Here is a 21,514-nt window from a genome sequence, read left to right on the forward strand (position 1 = left end):
TCACCCTCTTGGCGAGGAGGTACCTTCCGCGAAAGCTGCGCGTCGGTAGCCTGCTTGCAAGTGGCACACTTCGCGACAGGACGCTCTTGGTGATGCTGGTCGAGATGCCCTCTGCCTCCCTGCTCTTTGAGAAGCTGCTTGGAGGATACACTCAGCGTAGCCTGTGCAACTAGTACGGCCTCCTGCTTCTCTCAACTAACGACTTTACCTGCCCTCGTCCCCGGTGCAAAGTGCCTCACCGCAAGGGCACGCTCTGACCCCGGTGTCCACACGTCAGTATTCCAAAGCCTTCACAGGCGTCACAGACGTCCTGCTGCCACATCCCCTCTGAACGCAGCCTGCTACCCGGCTGGGGCTGCATCGCTGCAAACGGTTTGTGGACAGAGCTCCTGCCACTCTCCTAACCGAGGGAGCCCAACGCAGGGTTTCCTGTCACGTTTGCAGACAGCACTGTCTTGTAGCCCATCTCTTTCGTTTTCCCTCACCGTTAGCTATACTTTCTAAAGCCGGGGCAACAGGCTCCTGCTGTGGCGGACGAGGCTCGCTTACTGCTTGGCATACGCCACGGAGAAATGAGCGCAGCTGTAGAGGCCTAGTCCAAAGAGCTCAGGGACGTCTCAGTCCAAAAGTGGCCTTGCCACAGAGTTCACAGACGTCTTCCAGCCCAGGAAGGAACGCGCTGCTTTAGGACTTGTTTCCTAGGCTAAGCCATGAATTGTGCCATTGCCTTCGTGCGTCCTTCATTTCGCCTACATTCCAGACCCCTGAAAGTAACGGGGGCTTGTCAACGTTCAAGCTCCCTCCTGGGGACAACGCATACTCGTGGAGCGAGGAAGCCTAAGGCAGGCTGCTGGCAGCGAGTTCGCGTTCCTTTGGCGTCTGAACCGAAGGCTCCCGGAAGGTCTCCTGAGAACCCCCACCCCCCACACCCCCACCCCCCCAATATTTGGCAGGACGTCTACAAGTTTGCCAGGCACAGCGATTCATGGGGTAGGTCCGATGCGCTGAGCGGGCCGTCCTTGAAAACTGCTGTCGTTCTTTTGGAGCTCAATAGGTTCCTTTTCTTTTTGGAGAGATGCCCTTTCTCTTTCCTCCTCTTACACACAGGGAAACGATTTCCTGGCCATTCGGCCGCTACCCACTCGAGAGAGGGCAGCTTCTCATTAACTTGGGAGAGTGCCCTCCTGCAGCGCTCTCGAGCATGACTGTTCCTTGAACACACTAACCTGCACTCTCCATTCGAGGAGGGAGCGCACTGCCTGGGAACCGTTTGAGCGGCGTCGGTGGCACTACTGGGCCTGTGAGCTTTGTGGGTCACTGTCTCCTGAAGTGCTTTCGCCTCGCCATTGTGGGGCATACATTGTGCGGCTCAGCTCCCTTAGGAGTCACAAGCGGTAGAATTACCTTCCGGGGGAACACATCGGTGCCCGGATCACCCTCAAGGTATCACTTTCTTGGCGTGGAGGTACCTTCCTCGAAAGCTGTGCATTGGTAGCCTGTTTGAAGGGGCTCCTCTCTTGACGTGAACGCTCTAGGTCACGCTGATCGACACGGCCGCCGGCTTCTCTGCTCTTTGAGAAGCCTGCTTTGAGGATACACTCAGCGTAGCCTGTGCAAAGTTCAGCCTTCTGTTTCTCTCAACTCACGGCTTTACCTGCCCTCGTCCCCGGGGCAAAGCGCCTCACCACGATTGCGCGCTCTGAGCCCGACGTCCACACGTCAGTATTCCAAAGCCTTCACGGGCGTCCTGCTTCCACTTCCCCTCTGGACGCAGCCTGCCACCTGGCTGGGGCTGCATCTCTGCAAACGGTTTGTGGACAGAGCTCCTACCACTCTCCTAAGCGAGAGAGTCCAACGCAGGGTTTCCTGTCACGTTTGCAGAGAGCCCTTTCTGGTGCTCCCCTCTTTTTCTCGTCCCTCACCCTCGTCTGTGCTTTCTAAGCTGGGGGAACGGTCTTCTGCTGCGGTGGACGGGGTCTGCTTCCTGCTTGTCATACGCCACAGAGAAATGCGTGCAGCTGTAGAGGACTAGCCAAAAGAGCGCAACGACGTCTCAGTCCAACATTTGGCTAGCTGCAGAGGTCATGGTATCTTCCAGCGCAGGAAAGAATTCGCCGCGAAGGAGACGTTTCCTAGGGTGAGAAATGATTTCTGGCCTTGCAGTTGTCAAGCTCGTGCTGACCGTTGCCATCTCAAAGCCTTTCCCCAACAGTCTCCTTGGTTCTGTTTTGTGGAGGCCAGCTCACCTTAACATTCCCCTTGCTCACCCAAGGAGCTCATGAAGGGATTGTATTCGGTATGCCCGTCACGTCCGGCGTGCAAACTGGGGCCAAAACACGGCCTTGGTTGCCAGATACAACAGTCTTGACTGCACAGGGAGCCTCCAGAGCCTAGGGCCTGTTGGAAGGAGGCGTTAGTTACAGTCCAAGTCACTACCGTGATCTCCAGAGAGTCTCACCGCCACCAGGGAGAATTTTAGTTTGAGAGGGCAGTCTGTGGAAAACGCCTCTGCGGTTCCTTCATTTCTCTTACACCCCAGACCCCTAAAAGTAACGGGGGCCATGCATTCAACGTTCAAAGTGCCTTCCTGCGGACCACACACACTTGTGGAGCGAGGCAGCCTAAGCCGGGCTGCTTGCGTCAAGTTCATGTTCCTTTGGCTTCTGAAACGAAGGCATCCGGTAGCCCTCCTGGAAACCGCACAAATCTTCGGCAGCACCTCTACAAGTACGCCAGGTGCAGCGAGTCATGGTGTTAAGTCCCATACTGTGAAAGGGCCGTACTTGCAAACTACTGTCGTCGTTTTGGAGCACCGTAGGTCCCTTTCCTTTTCGAAAAGATGGCCTTTTTGTTCTCTCCTTTGGCACGCAGGAGAAAGGACTCCACGGCGTTCGGCCTACAGCCACTCGTGGGAGGGCATCTTCCCATTAACTTTTGAGAGTGTACCCCTGCAGCGCTCTCGATCATGACTGTTCTTTGAACACACTACACTGCACTTTCATTTCGAGGAGGGAACGCACGGCATGGGAACTGTTTGTTCTCTGAGAGGAAGCACTGGCGCCTGTTCACTGCCTTTTGAAATGCTCCTGCCTCGCCATTGTGGGGCATACGTCGTGCCGCTAAGCTCACTTAGCACCTATATGTGCTAGAATCACTCTCCGGGGGGGGGGGGGAGGGAACACATCGCTGCCCAGATCACGCTCAAGGTATCACCCTCTTGGCGAGGAGGTACCTTCCGCGAAAGCTGCGCGTCGGTAGCCTGCTTGCAAGTGGCACACTTCGCGACAGGACGCTCTTGGTGATGCTGGTCGAGATGCCCTCTGCCTCCCTGCTCTTTGAGAAGCTGCTTGGAGGATACACTCAGCGTAGCCTGTGCAACTAGTACGGCCTCCTGCTTCTCTCAACTAACGACTTTACCTGCCCTCGTCCCCGGTGCAAAGTGCCTCACCGCAAGGGCACGCTCTGACCCCGGTGTCCACACGTCAGTATTCCAAAGCCTTCACAGGCGTCACAGACGTCCTGCTGCCACATCCCCTCTGAACGCAGCCTGCTACCCGGCTGGGGCTGCATCGCTGCAAACGGTTTGTGGACAGAGCTCCTGCCACTCTCCTAACCGAGGGAGCCCAACGCAGGGTTTCCTGTCACGTTTGCAGACAGCACTGTCTTGTAGCCCATCTCTTTCGTTTTCCCTCACCGTTAGCTATACTTTCTAAAGCCGGGGCAACAGGCTCCTGCTGTGGCGGACGAGGCTCGCTTACTGCTTGGCATACGCCACGGAGAAATGAGCGCAGCTGTAGAGGCCTAGTCCAAAGAGCTCAGGGACGTCTCAGTCCAAAAGTGGCCTTGCGCCAGAGTTCACAGACGTCTTCCAGCCCAGGAAGGAACGCGCTGCTTTAGGACTTGTTTCCTAGGCTAAGCCATGAATTGTGCCATTGCCTTCGTGCGTCCTTCATTTCGCCTACATTCCAGACCCCTGAAAGTAACGGGGGCTTGTCAACGTTCAAGCTCCCTCCTGGGGACAACGCATACTCGTGGAGCGAGGAAGCCTAAGGCAGGCTGCTGGCAGCGAGTTCGCGTTCCTTTGGCGTCTGAACCGAAGGCTCCCGGAAGGTCTCCTGAGAACCCCCACCCCCCACACCCCCACCCCCCAATATTTGGCAGGACGTCTACAAGTTTGCCAGGCACAGCGATTCATGGTGTTAGGTCCGATGCGCTGAGCGGGCCGTCCTTGAAAACTGCTGTCGTTCTTTTGGAGCTCAATAGGTTCCTTTTCTTTTTGGAGAGATGCCCTTTCTCTTTCCTCCTCTTACACACAGGGAAACGATTTCCTGGCCATTCGGCCGCTACCCACTCGAGAGAGGGCAGCTTCTCATTAACTTGGGAGAGTGCCCTCCTGCAGCGCTCTCGAGCATGACTGTTCCTTGAACACACTAACCTGCACTCTCCATTCGAGGAGGGAGCGCACTGCCTGGGAACCGTTTGTTCTCTGAGCGGCGTCGGTGGCACTACTGGGCCTGTGAGCTTTGTGGGTCACTGTCTCCTGAAATGCTTTCGCCTCGCCATTGTGGGGCATACATTGTGCGGCTCAGCTCCCTTAGGAGTCACAAGCGGTAGAATTACCTTCCGGGGGAACACATCGGTGCCCGGATCACCCTCAAGGTATCACTTTCTTGGCGTGGAGGTACCTTCCTCGAAAGCTGTGCATTGGTAGCCTGTTTGAAGGGGCTCCTCTCTTGACGTGAACGCTCTAGCTCACGCTGATCGACACGGCCGCCGGCTTCTCTGCTCTTGGAGAAGCCTGCTTTGAGGATACACTCAGCGTAGCCTCTGCAAAGTTCAGCCTTCTGTTTCTCTCAACTCACGGCTTTACCTGCCCTCGTCCCCGGGGCAAAGCGCCTCACCACGATTGCGCGCTCTGAGCCCGACGTCCACACGTCAGTATTCCAAAGCCTTCACGGGCGTCCTGCTTCCACTTCCCCTCTGGACGCAGCCTGCCACCTGGCTGGGGCTGCATCTCTGCAAACGGTTTGTGGACAGAGCTCCTACCACTCTCCTAAGCGAGAGAGTCCAACGCAGGGTTTCCTGTCACGTTTGCAGAGAGCCCTTTCTGGTGCTCCCCTCTTTTTCTCGTCCCTCACCCTCGTCTGTGCTTTCTAAGCTGGGGGAACGGTCTTCTGCTGCGGTGGACGGGGTCTGCTTCCTGCTTGTCATACGCCACAGAGAAATGCGTGCAGCTGTAGAGGACTAGCCAAAAGAGCGCAACGACGTCTCAGTCCAACATTTGGCTAGCTGCAGAGGTCATGGTATCTTCCAGCGCAGGAAAGAATTCGCCGCGAAGGAGACGTTTCCTAGGGTGAGAAATGATTTCTGGCCTTGCAGTTGTCAAGCTCGTGCTGACCGTTGCCATCTCAAAGCCTTTCCCCAACAGTCTCCTTGGTTCTGTTTTGTGGAGGCCAGCTCACCTTAACATTCCCCTTGCTCACCCAAGGAGCTCATGAAGGGATTATATTCGGTACGCCCGTCACGTCCGGCGTGCCAACTGGGGCCAAAACATGGCCTTGGTTGCCAGATACAACAGTCTTGACTGCACAGGGAGCCTCCAGAGCCTAGGGCCTGTTGGAAGGAGGCGTTAGTTACAGTCCAAGTCACTACCGTGATCTCCAGAGAGTCTCACCGCCACCAGGGAGAATTTTAGTTTGAGAGGGCAGTCTGTGGAAAACGCCTCTGCGGTTCCTTCATTTCTCTTACACCCCAGACCCCTAAAAGTAACGGGGGCCATGCATTCAACGTTCAAAGTGCCTTCCTGCGGACCACACACACTTGTGGAGCGAGGCAGCCTAAGCCGGGCTGCTTGCGTCAAGTTCATGTTCCTTTGGCTTCTGAAACGAAGGCATCCGGTAGCCCTCCTGGAAACCGCACAAATCTTCGGCAGCACCTCTACAAGTACGCCAGGTGCAGCGAGTCATGGTGTTAAGTCCCATACTGTGAAAGGGCCGTACTTGCAAACTACTGTCGTTGTTTTGGAGCACCGTAGGTCCCTTTCCTTTTCGAAAAGATGGCCTTTTTGTTCTCTCCTTTGGCACGCAGGAGAAAGGACTCCACGGCGTTCGGCCTATAGCCACTCGTGGGAGGGCATCTTCCCATTAACTTTTGAGAGTGTACCCCTGCAGCGCTCTCGATCATGACTGTTCTTTGAACACACTACACTGCACTTTCATTTCGAGGAGGGAACGCACGGCATGGGAACTGTTTGTTCTCTGAGAGGAAGCACTGGCGCCTGTTCACTGCCTTTTGAAATGCTCCTGCCTCGCCATTGTGGGGCATACGTCGTGCCGCTAAGCTCACTTAGCACCTATATGTGCTAGAATCACTCTCCGGGGGGGGGGGGAGGGAACACATCGCTGCCCAGATCACGCTCAAGGTATCACCCTCTTGGCGAGGAGGTACCTTCCGCGAAAGCTGCGCGTCGGTAGCCTGCTTGCAAGTGGCACACTTCGCGACAGGACGCTCTTGGTGATGCTGGTCGAGATGCCCTCTGCCTCCCTGCTCTTTGAGAAGCTGCTTGGAGGATACACTCAGCGTAGCCTGTGCAACTAGTACGGCCTCCTGCTTCTCTCAACTAACGACTTTACCTGCCCTCGTCCCCGGTGCAAAGTGCCTCACCGCAAGGGCACGCTCTGACCCCGGTGTCCACACGTCAGTATTCCAAAGCCTTCACAGGCGTCACAGACGTCCTGCTGCCACATCCCCTCTGAACGCAGCCTGCTACCCGGCTGGGGCTGCATCGCTGCAAACGGTTTGTGGACAGAGCTCCTGCCACTCTCCTAACCGAGGGAGCCCAACGCAGGGTTTCCTGTCACGTTTGCAGACAGCACTGTCTTGTAGCCCATCTCTTTCGTTTTCCCTCACCGTTAGCTATACTTTCTAAAGCCGGGGCAACAGGCTCCTGCTGTGGCGGACGAGGCTCGCTTACTGCTTGGCATACGCCACGGAGAAATGAGCGCAGCTGTAGAGGCCTAGTCCAAAGAGCTCAGGGACGTCTCAGTCCAAAAGTGGCCTTGCGCCAGAGTTCACAGACGTCTTCCAGCCCAGGAAGGAACGCGCTGCTTTAGGACTTGTTTCCTAGGCTAAGCCATGAATTGTGCCATTGCCTTCGTGCGTCCTTCATTTCGCCTACATTCCAGACCCCTGAAAGTAACGGGGGCTTGTCAACGTTCAAGCTCCCTCCTGGGGACAACGCATACTCGTGGAGCGAGGAAGCCTAAGGCAGGCTGCTGGCAGCGAGTTCGCGTTCCTTTGGCGTCTGAACCGAAGGCTCCCGGAAGGTCTCCTGAGAACCCCCACCCCCCACACCCCCACCCCCCAATATTTGGCAGGACGTCTACAAGTTTGCCAGGCACAGCGATTCATGGTGTTAGGTCCGATGCGCTGAGCGGGCCGTCCTTGAAAACTGCTGTCGTTCTTTTGGAGCTCAATAGGTTCCTTTTCTTTTTGGAGAGATGCCCTTTCTCTTTCCTCCTCTTACACACAGGGAAACGATTTCCTGGCCATTCGGCCGCTACCCACTCGAGAGAGGGCAGCTTCTCATTAACTTGGGAGAGTGCCCTCCTGCAGCGCTCTCGAGCATGACTGTTCCTTGAACACACTAACCTGCACTCTCCATTCGAGGAGGGAGCGCACTGCCTGGGAACCGTTTGTTCTCTGAGCGGCGTCGGTGGCACTACTGGGCCTGTGAGCTTTGTGGGTCACTGTCTCCTGAAATGCTTTCGCCTCGCCATTGTGGGGCATACATTGTGCGGCTCAGCTCCCTTAGGAGTCACAAGCGGTAGAATTACCTTCCGGGGGAACACATCGGTGCCCGGATCACCCTCAAGGTATCACTTTCTTGGCGTGGAGGTACCTTCCTCGAAAGCTGTGCATTGGTAGCCTGTTTGAAGGGGCTCCTCTCTTGACGTGAACGCTCTAGCTCACGCTGATCGACACGGCCGCCGGCTTCTCTGCTCTTGGAGAAGCCTGCTTTGAGGATACACTCAGCGTAGCCTCTGCAAAGTTCAGCCTTCTGTTTCTCTCAACTCACGGCTTTACCTGCCCTCGTCCCCGGGGCAAAGCGCCTCACCACGATTGCGCGCTCTGAGCCCGACGTCCACACGTCAGTATTCCAAAGCCTTCACGGGCGTCCTGCTTCCACTTCCCCTCTGGACGCAGCCTGCCACCTGGCTGGGGCTGCATCTCTGCAAACGGTTTGTGGACAGAGCTCCTACCACTCTCCTAAGCGAGAGAGTCCAACGCAGGGTTTCCTGTCACGTTTGCAGAGAGCCCTTTCTGGTGCTCCCCTCTTTTTCTCGTCCCTCACCCTCGTCTGTGCTTTCTAAGCTGGGGGAACGGTCTTCTGCTGCGGTGGACGGGGTCTGCTTCCTGCTTGTCATACGCCACAGAGAAATGCGTGCAGCTGTAGAGGACTAGCCAAAAGAGCGCAACGACGTCTCAGTCCAACATTTGGCTAGCTGCAGAGGTCATGGTATCTTCCAGCGCAGGAAAGAATTCGCCGCGAAGGAGACGTTTCCTAGGGTGAGAAATGATTTCTGGCCTTGCAGTTGTCAAGCTCGTGCTGACCGTTGCCATCTCAAAGCCTTTCCCCAACAGTCTCCTTGGTTCTGTTTTGTGGAGGCCAGCTCACCTTAACATTCCCCTTGCTCACCCAAGGAGCTCATGAAGGGATTGTATTCGGTACGCCCGTCACGTCCGGCGTGCAAACTGGGGCCAAAACATGGCCTTGGTTGCCAGATACAACAGTCTTGACTGCACAGGGAGCCTCCAGAGCCTAGGGCCTGTTGGAAGGAGGCGTTAGTTACAGTCCAAGTCACTACCGTGATCTCCAGAGAGTCTCACCGCCACCAGGGAGAATTTTAGTTTGAGAGGGCAGTCTGTGGAAAACGCCTCTGCGGTTCCTTCATTTCTCTTACACCCCAGACCCCTAAAAGTAACGGGGGCCATGCATTCAACGTTCAAAGTGCCTTCCTGCGGACCACACACACTTGTGGAGCGAGGCAGCCTAAGCCGGGCTGCTTGCGTCAAGTTCATGTTCCTTTGGCTTCTGAAACGAAGGCATCCGGTAGCCCTCCTGGAAACCGCACAAATCTTCGGCAGCACCTCTACAAGTACGCCAGGTGCAGCGAGTCATGGTGTTAAGTCCCATACTGTGGAAGGGCCGTACTTGCAAACTACTGTCGTCGTTTTGGAGCACCGTAGGTCCCTTTCCTTTTCGAAAAGATGGCCTTTTTGTTCTCTCCTTTGGCACGCAGGAGAAAGGACTCCACGGCGTTCGGCCTACAGCCACTCGTGGGAGGGCATCTTCCCATTAACTTTTGAGAGTGTACCCCTGCAGCGCTCTCGATCATGACTGTTCTTTGAACACACTACACTGCACTTTCATTTCGAGGAGGGAACGCACGGCATGGGAACTGTTTGTTCTCTGAGAGGAAGCACTGGCGCCTGTTCACTGCCTTTTGAAATGCTCCTGCCTCGCCATTGTGGGGCATACGTCGTGCCGCTAAGCTCACTTAGCACCTATATGTGCTAGAATCACTCTCCGGGGGGGGGGGAGGGGACACATCGCTGCCCAGATCACGCTCAAGGTATCACCCTCTTGGCGAGGAGGTACCTTCCGCGAAAGCTGCGCGTCGGTAGCCTGCTTGCAAGTGGCACATTTCGCGACAGGACGCTCTTGGTGATGCTGGTCGAGATGCCCTCTGCCTCCCTGCTCTTTGAGAAGCTGCTTGGAGGATACACTCAGCGTAGCCTGTGCAACTAGTACGGCCTCCTGCTTCTCTCAACTAACGACTTTACCTGCCCTCGTCCCCGGTGCAAAGTGCCTCACCGCAAGGGCACGCTCTGACCCCGGTGTCCACACGTCAGTATTCCAAAGCCTTCACAGGCGTCACAGACGTCCTGCTGCCACATCCCCTCTGAACGCAGCCTGCTACCCGGCTGGGGCTGCATCGCTGCAAACGGTTTGTGGACAGAGCTCCTGCCACTCTCCTAACCGAGGGAGCCCAACGCAGGGTTTCCTGTCACGTTTGCAGACAGCACTGTCTTGTAGCCCATCTCTTTCGTTTTCCCTCACCGTTAGCTATACTTTCTAAAGCCGGGGCAACAGGCTCCTGCTGTGACGGACGAGGCTCGCTTACTGCTTGGCATACGCCACGGAGAAATGAGCGCAGCTGTAGAGGCCTAGTCCAAAGAGCTCAGGGACGTCTCAGTCCAAAAGTGGCCTTGCCACAGAGTTCACAGACGTCTTCCAGCCCAGGAAGGAACGCGCTGCTTTAGGACTTGTTTCCTAGGCTAAGCCATGAATTGTGCCATTGCCTTCGTGCGTCCTTCATTTCGCCTACATTCCAGACCCCTGAAAGTAACGGGGGCTTGTCAACGTTCAAGCTCCCTCCTGGGGACAACGCATACTCGTGGAGCGAGGAAGCCTAAGGCAGGCTGCTGGCAGCGAGTTCGCGTTCCTTTGGCGTCTGAACCGAAGGCTCCCGGAAGGTCTCCTGAGAACCCCCACCCCCCACACCCCCACCCCCCAATATTTGGCAGGACGTCTACAAGTTTGCCAGGCACAGCGATTCATGGTGGTAGGTCCGATGCGCTGAGCGGGCCGTCCTTGAAAACTGCTGTCGTTCTTTTGGAGCTCAATAGGTTCCTTTTCTTTTTGGAGAGATGCCCTTTCTCTTTCCTCCTCTTACACACAGGGAAACGATTTCCTGGCCATTCGGCCGCTACCCACTCGAGAGAGGGCAGCTTCTCATTAACTTGGGAGAGTGCCCTCCTGCAGCGCTCTCGAGCATGACTGTTCCTTGAACACACTAACCTGCACTCTCCATTCGAGGAGGGAGCGCACTGCCTGGGAACCGTTTGAGCGGCGTCGGTGGCACTACTGGGCCTGTGAGCTTTGTGGGTCACTGTCTCCTGAAGTGCTTTCGCCTCGCCATTGTGGGGCATACATTGTGCGGCTCAGCTCCCTTAGGAGTCACAAGCGGTAGAATTACCTTCCGGGGGAACACATCGGTGCCCGGATCACCCTCAAGGTATCACTTTCTTGGCGTGGAGGTACCTTCCTCGAAAGCTGTGCATTGGTAGCCTGTTTGAAGGGGCTCCTCTCTTGACGTGAACGCTCTAGGTCACGCTGATCGACACGGCCGCCGGCTTCTCTGCTCTTTGAGAAGCCTGCTTTGAGGATACACTCAGCGTAGCCTGTGCAAAGTTCAGCCTTCTGTTTCTCTCCACTCACGGCTTTACCTGCCCTCGTCCCCGGGGCAAAGCGCCTCACCACGATTGCGCGCTCTGAGCCCGACGTCCACACGTCAGTATTCCAAAGCCTTCACGGGCGTCCTGCTTCCACTTCCCCTCTGGACGCAGCCTGCCACCTGGCTGGGGCTGCATCTCTGCAAACGGTTTGTGGACAGAGCTCCTACCACTCTCCTAAGCGAGAGAGTCCAACGCAGGGTTTCCTGTCACGTTTGCAGAGAGCCCTTTCTGGTGCTCCCCTCTTTTTCTCGTCCCTCACCCTCGTCTGTGCTTTCTAAGCTGGGGGAACGGTCTTCTGCTGCGGTGGACGGGGTCTGCTTCCTGCTTGTCATACGCCACAGAGAAATGCGTGCAGCTGTAGAGGACTAGCCAAAAGAGCGCAACGACGTCTCAGTCCAACATTTGGCTAGCTGCAGAGGTCATGGTATCTTCCAGCGCAGGAAAGAATTCGCCGCGAAGGAGACGTTTCCTAGGGTGAGAAATGATTTCTGGCCTTGCAGTTGTCAAGCTCGTGCTGACCGTTGCCATCTCAAAGCCTTTCCCCAACAGTCTCCTTGGTTCTGTTTTGTGGAGGCCAGCTCACCTTAACATTCCCCTTGCTCACCCAAGGAGCTCATGAAGGGATTATATTCGGTATGCCCGTCACGTCCGGCGTGCAAACTGGGGCCAAAACACGGCCTTGGTTGCCAGATACAACAGTCTTGACTGCACAGGGAGCCTCCAGAGCCTAGGGCCTGTTGGAAGGAGGCGTTAGTTACAGTCCAAGTCACTACCGTGATCTCCAGAGAGTCTCACCGCCACCAGGGAGAATTTTAGTTTGAGAGGGCAGTCTGTGGAAAACGCCTCTGCGGTTCCTTCATTTCTCTTACACCCCAGACCCCTAAAAGTAACGGGGGCCATGCATTCAACGTTCAAAGTGCCTTCCTGCGGACCACACACACTTGTGGAGCGAGGCAGCCTAAGCCGGGCTGCTTGCGTCAAGTTCATGTTCCTTTGGCTTCTGAAACGAAGGCATCCGGTAGCCCTCCTGGAAACCGCACAAATCTTCGGCAGCACCTCTACAAGTACGCCAGGTGCAGCGAGTCATGGTGTTAAGTCCCATACTGTGGAAGGGCCGTACTTGCAAACTACTGTCGTCGTTTTGGAGCACCGTAGGTCCCTTTCCTTTTCGAAAAGATGGCCTTTTTGTTTTCTCCTTTGGCACGCAGGAGAAAGGACTCCACGGCGTTCGGCCTATAGCCACTCGTGGGAGGGCATCTTCCCATTAACTTTTGAGAGTGTACCCCTGCAGCGCTCTCGATCATGACTGTTCTTTGAACACACTACACTGCACTTTCATTTCGAGGAGGGAACGCACGGCATGGGAACTGTTTGTTCTCTGAGAGGAAGCACTGGCGCCTGTTCACTGCCTTTTGAAATGCTCCTGCCTCGCCATTGTGGGGCATACGTCGTGCCGCTAAGCTCACTTAGCACCTATATGTGCTAGAATCACTCTCCGGGGGGGGGGGAGGGAACACATCGCTGCCCAGATCACGCTCAAGGTATCACCCTCTTGGCGAGGAGGTACCTTCCGCGAAAGCTGCGCGTCGGTAGCCTGCTTGCAAGTGGCACATTTCGCGACAGGACGCTCTTGGTGATGCTGGTCGAGATGCCCTCTGCCTCCCTGCTCTTTGAGAAGCTGCTTGGAGGATACACTCAGCGTAGCCTGTGCAACTAGTACGGCCTCCTGCTTCTCTCAACTAACGACTTTACCTGCCCTCGTCCCCGGTGCAAAGTGCCTCACCGCAAGGGCACGCTCTGACCCCGGTGTCCACACGTCAGTATTCCAAAGCCTTCACAGGCGTCACAGACGTCCTGCTGCCACATCCCCTCTGAACGCAGCCTGCTACCCGGCTGGGGCTGCATCGCTGCAAACGGTTTGTGGACAGAGCTCCTGCCACTCTCCTAACCGAGGGAGCCCAACGCAGGGTTTCCTGTCACGTTTGCAGACAGCACTGTCTTGTAGCCCATCTCTTTCGTTTTCCCTCACCGTTAGCTATACTTTCTAAAGCCGGGGCAACAGGCTCCTGCTGTGACGGACGAGGCTCGCTTACTGCTTGGCATACGCCACGGAGAAATGAGCGCAGCTGTAGAGGCCTAGTCCAAAGAGCTCAGGGACGTCTCAGTCCAAAAGTGGCCTTGCCACAGAGTTCACAGACGTCTTCCAGCCCAGGAAGGAACGCGCTGCTTTAGGACTTGTTTCCTAGGCTAAGCCATGAATTGTGCCATTGCCTTCGTGCGTCCTTCATTTCGCCTACATTCCAGACCCCTGAAAGTAACGGGGGCTTGTCAACGTTCAAGCTCCCTCCTGGGGACAACGCATACTCGTGGAGCGAGGAAGCCTAAGGCAGGCTGCTGGCAGCGAGTTCGCGTTCCTTTGGCGTCTGAACCGAAGGCTCCCGGAAGGTCTCCTGAGAACCCCCACCCCCCACACCCCCACCCCCCAATATTTGGCAGGACGTCTACAAGTTTGCCAGGCACAGCGATTCATGGTGGTAGGTCCGATGCGCTGAGCGGGCCGTCCTTGAAAACTGCTGTCGTTCTTTTGGAGCTCAATAGGTTCCTTTTCTTTTTGGAGAGATGCCCTTTCTCTTTCCTCCTCTTACACACAGGGAAACGATTTCCTGGCCATTCGGCCGCTACCCACTCGAGAGAGGGCAGCTTCTCATTAACTTGGGAGAGTGCCCTCCTGCAGCGCTCTCGAGCATGACTGTTCCTTGAACACACTAACCTGCACTCTCCATTCGAGGAGGGAGCGCACTGCCTGGGAACCGTTTGAGCGGCGTCGGTGGCACTACTGGGCCTGTGAGCTTTGTGGGTCACTGTCTCCTGAAGTGCTTTCGCCTCGCCATTGTGGGGCATACATTGTGCGGCTCAGCTCCCTTAGGAGTCACAAGCGGTAGAATTACCTTCCGGGGGAACACATCGGTGCCCGGATCACCCTCAAGGTATCACTTTCTTGGCGTGGAGGTACCTTCCTCGAAAGCTGTGCATTGGTAGCCTGTTTGAAGGGGCTCCTCTCTTGACGTGAACGCTCTAGGTCACGCTGATCGACACGGCCGCCGGCTTCTCTGCTCTTTGAGAAGCCTGCTTTGAGGATACACTCAGCGTAGCCTGTGCAAAGTTCAGCCTTCTGTTTCTCTCAACTCACGGCTTTACCTGCCCTCGTCCCCGGGGCAAAGCGCCTCACCACGATTGCGCGCTCTGAGCCCGACGTCCACACGTCAGTATTCCAAAGCCTTCACGGGCGTCCTGCTTCCACTTCCCCTCTGGACGCAGCCTGCCACCTGGCTGGGGCTGCATCTCTGCAAACGGTTTGTGGACAGAGCTCCTACCACTCTCCTAAGCGAGAGAGTCCAACGCAGGGTTTCCTGTCACGTTTGCAGAGAGCCCTTTCTGGTGCTCCCCTCTTTTTCTCGTCCCTCACCCTCGTCTGTGCTTTCTAAGCTGGGGGAACGGTCTTCTGCTGCGGTGGACGGGGTCTGCTTCCTGCTTGTCATACGCCACAGAGAAATGCGTGCAGCTGTAGAGGACTAGCCAAAAGAGCGCAACGACGTCTCAGTCCAACATTTGGCTAGCTGCAGAGGTCATGGTATCTTCCAGCGCAGGAAAGAATTCGCCGCGAAGGAGACGTTTCCTAGGGTGAGAAATGATTTCTGGCCTTGCAGTTGTCAAGCTCGTGCTGACCGTTGCCATCTCAAAGCCTTTCCCCAACAGTCTCCTTGGTTCTGTTTTGTGGAGGCCAGCTCACCTTAACATTCCCCTTGCTCACCCAAGGAGCTCATGAAGGGATTGTATTCGGTATGCCCGTCACGTCCGGCGTGCAAACTGGGGCCAAAACATGGCCTTGGTTGCCAGATACAACAGTCTTGACTGCACAGGGAGCCTCCAGAGCCTAGGGCCTGTTGGAAGGAGGCGTTAGTTACAGTCCAAGTCACTACCGTGATCTCCAGAGAGTCTCACCGCCACCAGGGAGAATTTTAGTTTGAGAGGGCAGTCTGTGGAAAACGCCTCTGCGGTTCCTTCATTTCTCTTACACCCCAGACCCCTAAAAGTAACGGGGGCCATGCATTCAACGTTCAAAGTGCCTTCCTGCGGACCACACACACTTGTGGAGCGAGGCAGCCTAAGCCGGGCTGCTTGCGTCAAGTTCATGTTCCTTTGGCTTCTGAAACGAAGGCATCCGGTAGCCCTCCTGGAAACCGCACAAATCTTCGGCAGCACCTCTACAAGTACGCCAGGTGCAGCGAGTCATGGTGTTAAGTCCCATACTGTGAAAGGGCCGTACTTGCAAACTACTGTCGTCGTTTTGGAGCACCGTAGGTCCCTTTCCTTTTCGAAAAGATGGCCTTTTTGTTCTCTCCTTTGGCACGCAGGAGAAAGGACTCCACGGCGTTCGGCCTACAGCCACTCGTGGGAGGGCATCTTCCCATTAACTTTTGAGAGTGTACCCCTGCAGCGCTCTCGATCATGACTGTTCTTTGAACACACTACACTGCACTTTCATTTCGAGGAGGGAACGCACGGCATGGGAACTGTTTGTTCTCTGAGAGGAAGCACTGGCGCCTGTTCACTGCCTTTTGAAATGCTCCTGCCTCGCCATTGTGGGGCATACGTCGTGCCGCTAAGCTCACTTAGCACCTATATGTGCTAGAATCACTCTCCGGGGGGGGGGGGGAGGGAACACATCGCTGCCCAGATCACGCTCAAGGTATCACCCTCTTGGCGAGGAGGTACCTTCCGCGAAAGCTGCGCGTCGGTAGCCTGCTTGCAAGTGGCACATTTCGCGACAGGACGCTCTTGGTGATGCTGGTCGAGATGCCCTCTGCCTCCCTGCTCTTTGAGAAGCTGCTTGGAGGATACACTCAGCGTAGCCTGTGCAACTAGTACGGCCTCCTGCTTCTCTCAACTAACGACTTTACCTGCCCTCGTCCCCGGTGCAAAGTGCCTCACCGCAAGGGCACGCTCTGACCCCGGTGTCCACACGTCAGTATTCCAAAGCCTTCACAGGCGTCACAGACGTCCTGCTGCCACATCCCCTCTGAACGCAGCCTGCTACCCGGCTGGGGCTGCATCGCTGCAAACGGTTTGTGGACAGAGCTCCTGCCACTCTCCTAACCGAGGGAGCCCAACGCAGGGTTTCCTGTCACGTTTGCAGACAGCACTGTCTTGTAGCCCATCTCTTTCGTTTTCCCTCACCGTTAGCTATACTTTCTAAAGCCGGGGCAACAGGCTCCTGCTGTGACGGACGAGGCTCGCTTACTGCTTGGCATACGCCACGGAGAAATGAGCGCAGCTGTAGAGGCCTAGTCCAAAGAGCTCAGGGACGTCTCAGTCCAAAAGTGGCCTTGCCACAGAGTTCACAGACGTCTTCCAGCCCAGGAAGGAACGCGCTGCTTTAGGACTTGTTTCCTAGGCTAAGCCATGAATTGTGCCATTGCCTTCGTGCGTCCTTCATTTCGCCTACATTCCAGACCCCTGAAAGTAACGGGGGCTTGTCAACGTTCAAGCTCCCTCCTGGGGACAACGCATACTCGTGGAGCGAGGAAGCCTAAGGCAGGCTGCTGGCAGCGAGTTCGCGTTCCTTTGGCGTCTGAACCGAAGGCTCCCGGAAGGTCTCCTGAGAACCCCCACCCCCCACACCCCCACCCCCCAATATTTGGCAGGACGTCTACAAGTTTGCCAGGCACAGCGATTCATGGTGGTAGGTCCGATGCGCTGAGCGGGCCGTCCTTGAAAACTGCTGTCGTTCTTTTGGAGCTCAATAGGTTCCTTTTCTTTTTGGAGAGATGCCCTTTCTCTTTCCTCCTCTTACACACAGGGAAACGATTTCCTGGCCATTCGGCCGCTACCCACTCGAGAGAGGGCAGCTTCTCATTAACTTGGGAGAGTGCCCTCCTGCAGCGCTCTCGAGCATGACTGTTCCTTGAACACACTAACCTGCACTCTCCATTCGAGGAGGGAGCGCACTGCCTGGGAACCGTTTGAGCGGCGTCGGTGGCACTACTGGGCCTGTGAGCTTTGTGGGTCACTGTCTCCTGAAATGCTTTCGCCTCGCCATTGTGGGGCATACATTGTGCGGCTCAGCTCCCTTAGGAGTCACAAGCGGTAGAACTACCTTCCGGGGGAACACATCGGTGCCCGGATCACCCTCAAGGTATCACTTTCTTGGCGTGGAGGTACCTTCCTCGAAAGCTGTGCATTGGTAGCCTGTTTGAAGGGGCTCCTCTCTTGACGTGAACGCTCTAGGTCACGCTGATCGACACGGCCGCCGGCTTCTCTGCTCTTTGAGAAGCCTGCTTTGAGGATACACTCAGCGTAGCCTGTGCAAAGTTCAGCCTTCTGTTTCTCTCAACTCACGGCTTTACCTGCCCTCGTCCCCGGGGCAAAGCGCCTCACCACGATTGCGCGCTCTGAGCCCGACGTCCACACGTCAGTATTCCAAAGCCTTCACGGGCGTCCTGCTTCCACTTCCCCTCTGGACGCAGCCTGCCACCTGGCTGGGGCTGCATCTCTGCAAACGGTTTGTGGACAGAGCTCCTACCACTCTCCTAAGCGAGAGAGTCCAACGCAGGGTTTCCTGTCACGTTTGCAGAGAGCCCTTTCTGGTGCTCCCCTCTTTTTCTCGTCCCTCACCCTCGTCTGTGCTTTCTAAGCTGGGGGAACGGTCTTCTGCTGCGGTGGACGGGGTCTGCTTCCTGCTTGTCATACGCCACAGAGAAATGCGTGCAGCTGTAGAGGACTAGCCAAAAGAGCGCAACGACGTCTCAGTCCAACATTTGGCTAGCTGCAGAGGTCATGGTATCTTCCAGCGCAGGAAAGAATTCGCCGCGAAGGAGACGTTTCCTAGGGTGAGAAATGATTTCTGGCCTTGCAGTTGTCAAGCTCGTGCTGACCGTTGCCATCTCAAAGCCTTTCCCCAACAGTCTCCTTGGTTCTGTTTTGTGGAGGCCAGCTCACCTTAACATTCCCCTTGCTCACCCAAGGAGCTCATGAAGGGATTGTATTCGGTATGCCCGTCACGTCCGGCGTGCAAACTGGGGCCAAAACATGGCCTTGGTTGCCAGATACAACAGTCTTGACTGCACAGGGAGCCTCCAGAGCCTAGGGCCTGTTGGAAGGAGGCGTTAGTTACAGTCCAAGTCACTACCGTGATCTCCAGAGAGTCTCACCGCCACCAGGGAGAATTTTAGTTTGAGAGGGCAGTCTGTGGAAAACGCCTCTGCGGTTCCTTCATTTCTCTTACACCCCAGACCCCTAAAAGTAACGGGGGCCATGCATTCAACGTTCAAAGTGCCTTCCTGCGGACCACACACACTTGTGGAGCGAGGCAGCCTAAGCCGGGCTGCTTGCGTCAAGTTCATGTTCCTTTGGCTTCTGAAACGAAGGCATCCGGTAGCCCTCCTGGAAACCGCACAAATCTTCGGCAGCACCTCTACAAGTACGCCAGGTGCAGCGAGTCATGGTGTTAAGTCCCATACTGTGAAAGGGCCGTACTTGCAAACTACTGTCGTCGTTTTGGAGCACCGTAGGTCCCTTTCCTTTTCGAAAAGATGGCCTTTTTGTTCTCTCCTTTGGCACGCAGGAGAAAGGACTCCACGGCGTTCGGCCTACAGCCACTCGTGGGAGGGCATCTTCCCATTAACTTTTGAGAGTGTACCCCTGCAGCGCTCTCGATCATGACTGTTCTTTGAACACACTACACTGCACTTTCATTTCGAGGAGGGAACGCACGGCATGGGAACTGTTTGTTCTCTGAGAGGAAGCACTGGCGCCTGTTCACTGCCTTTTGAAATGCTCCTGCCTCGCCATTGTGGGGCATACGTCGTGCCGCTAAGCTCACTTAGCACCTATATGTGCTAGAATCACTCTCCGGGGGGGGGGAGGGAACACATCGCTGCCCAGATCACGCTCAAGGTATCACCCTCTTGGCGAGGAGGTACCTTCCGCGAAAGCTGCGCGTCGGTAGCCTGCTTGCAAGTGGCACACTTCGCGACAGGACGCTCTTGGTGATGCTGGTCGAGATGCCCTCTGCCTCCCTGCTCTTTGAGAAGCTGCTTGGAGGATACACTCAGCGTAGCCTGTGCAACTAGTACGGCCTCCTGCTTCTCTCAACTAACGACTTTACCTGCCCTCGTCCCCGGTGCAAAGTGCCTCACCGCAAGGGCACGCTCTGACCCCGGTGTCCACACGTCAGTATTCCAAAGCCTTCACAGGCGTCACAGACGTCCTGCTGCCACATCCCCTCTGAACGCAGCCTGCTACCCGGCTGGGGCTGCATCGCTGCAAACGGTTTGTGGACAGAGCTCCTGCCACTCTCCTAACCGAGGGAGCCCAACGCAGGGTTTCCTGTCACGTTTGCAGACAGCACTGTCTTGTAGCCCATCTCTTTCGTTTTCCCTCACCGTTAGCTATACTTTCTAAAGCCGGGGCAACAGGCTCCTGCTGTGACGGACGAGGCTCGCTTACTGCTTGGCATACGCCACGGAGAAATGAGCGCAGCTGTAGAGGCCTAGTCCAAAGAGCTCAGGGACGTCTCAGTCCAAAAGTGGCCTTGCCACAGAGTTCACAGACGTCTTCCAGCCCAGGAAGGAACGCGCTGCTTTAGGACTTGTTTCCTAGGCTAAGCCATGAATTGTGCCATTGCCTTCGTGCGTCCTTCATTTCGCCTACATTCCAGACCCCTGAAAGTAACGGGGGCTTGTCAACGTTCAAGCTCCCTCCTGGGGACAACGCATACTCGTGGAGCGAGGAAGCCTAAGGCAGGCTGCTGGCAGCGAGTTCGCGTTCCTTTGGCGTCTGAACCGAAGGCTCCCGGAAGGTCTCCTGAGAACCCCCACCCCCCACACCCCCACCCCCCAATATTTGGCAGGACGTCTACAAGTTTGCCAGGCACAGCGATTCATGGTGGTAGGTCCGATGCGCTGAGCGGGCCGTCCTTGAAAACTGCTGTCGTTCTTTTGGAGCTCAATAGGTTCCTTTTCTTTTTGGAGAGATGCCCTTTCTCTTTCCTCCTCTTACACACAGGGAAACGATTTCCTGGCCATTCGGCCGCTACCCACTCGAGAGAGGGCAGCTTCTCATTAACTTGGGAGAGTGCCCTCCTGCAGCGCTCTCGAGCATGACTGTTCCTTGAACACACTAACCTGCACTCTCCATTCGAGGAGGGAGCGCACTGCCTGGGAACCGTTTGAGCGGCGTCGGTGGCACTACTGGGCCTGTGAGCTTTGTGGGTCACTGTCTCCTGAAGTGCTTTCGCCTCGCCATTGTGGGGCATACATTGTGCGGCTCAGCTCCCTTAGGAGTCACAAGCGGTAGAATTACCTTCCGGGGGAACACATCGGTGCCCGGATCACCCTCAAGGTATCACTTTCTTGGCGTGGAGGTACCTTCCTCGAAAGCTGTGCATTGGTAGCCTGTTTGAAGGGGCTCCTCTCTTGACGTGAACGCTCTAGGTCACGCTGATCGACACGGCCGCCGGCTTCTCTGCTCTTTGAGAAGCCTGCTTTGAGGATACACTCAGCGTAGCCTGTGCAAAGTTCAGCCTTCTGTTTCTCTCAACTCACGGCTTTACCTGCCCTCGTCCCCGGGGCAAAGCGCCTCACCACGATTGCGCGCTCTGAGCCCGACGTCCACACGTCAGTATTCCAAAGCCTTCACGGGCGTCCTGCTTCCACTTCCCCTCTGGACGCAGCCTGCCACCTGGCTGGGGCTGCATCTCTGCAAACGGTTTGTGGACAGAGCTCCTACCACTCTCCTAAGCGAGAGAGTCCAACGCAGGGTTTCCTGTCACGTTTGCAGAGAGCCCTTTCTGGTGCTCCCCTCTTTTTCTCGTCCCTCACCCTCGTCTGTGCTTTCTAAGCTGGGGGAACGGTCTTCTGCTGCGGTGGACGGGGTCTGCTTCCTGCTTGTCATACGCCACAGAGAAATGCGTGCAGCTGTAGAGGACTAGCCAAAAGAGCGCAACGACGTCTCAGTCCAACATTTGGCTAGCTGCAGAGGTCATGGTATCTTCCAGCGCAGGAAAGAATTCGCCGCGAAGGAGACGTTTCCTAGGGTGAGAAATGATTTCTGGCCTTGCAGTTGTCAAGCTCGTGCTGACCGTTGCCATCTCAAAGCCTTTCCCCAACAGTCTCCTTGGTTCTGTTTTGTGGAGGCCAGCTCACCTTAACAT

The sequence above is a fragment of the Lagenorhynchus albirostris genome, unplaced genomic scaffold (assembly GCF_949774975.1).
Source record: "Lagenorhynchus albirostris unplaced genomic scaffold, mLagAlb1.1 scaffold_259, whole genome shotgun sequence".
Classification (NCBI taxonomy): Eukaryota; Metazoa; Chordata; class Mammalia; order Artiodactyla; family Delphinidae; genus Lagenorhynchus; species Lagenorhynchus albirostris.